The sequence below is a fragment of the Sinocyclocheilus rhinocerous genome, unplaced genomic scaffold, assembly GCF_001515625.1.
Source record: "Sinocyclocheilus rhinocerous isolate Xijiao unplaced genomic scaffold, SAMN03320098_v1.1 scaffold4583, whole genome shotgun sequence".
Classification (NCBI taxonomy): Eukaryota; Metazoa; Chordata; class Actinopteri; order Cypriniformes; family Cyprinidae; genus Sinocyclocheilus; species Sinocyclocheilus rhinocerous.
In genome coordinates this window covers 56947-57371 of record NW_015645570.1, presented here as the reverse complement: position 1 = coordinate 57371, position 425 = coordinate 56947, and positions in this window count along the sequence as shown.

Here is a 425-nt window from a genome sequence, read left to right as displayed (position 1 = left end):
ACAATAAAATTGGTGTCTTATCTCCATCCTGCCACTAGAGGTCACTCGATGACCAACAAACACATTAGGCTACTATGTTTACGAACATTTTCTATGTTAAAAAATAAGTACTAGTACCATGAAAATAGATACTAGTACGGTTTATAGATTAAATGTTAAAACGGCTTTCCATATTCAGATGAGAATACCGTAATCTCCACCAGTGGCGCAAAAACGGGGAATGCAGAGTATGCAGTGCATGGACCGCCACACTTTGGGGCGCTATTTTGCCAAAATCATTCTGTGAAAATCTTTAATAAAACGTTATCAAAAGCTTATTTGTTAAAAAATAAGGTTACACTTTATTTTGATAGTCCACTTTAAACATTCTACTAACTATAAGTAACTTTGCAACTTCATGTCAACTAATTCTCATTAATTTGCAG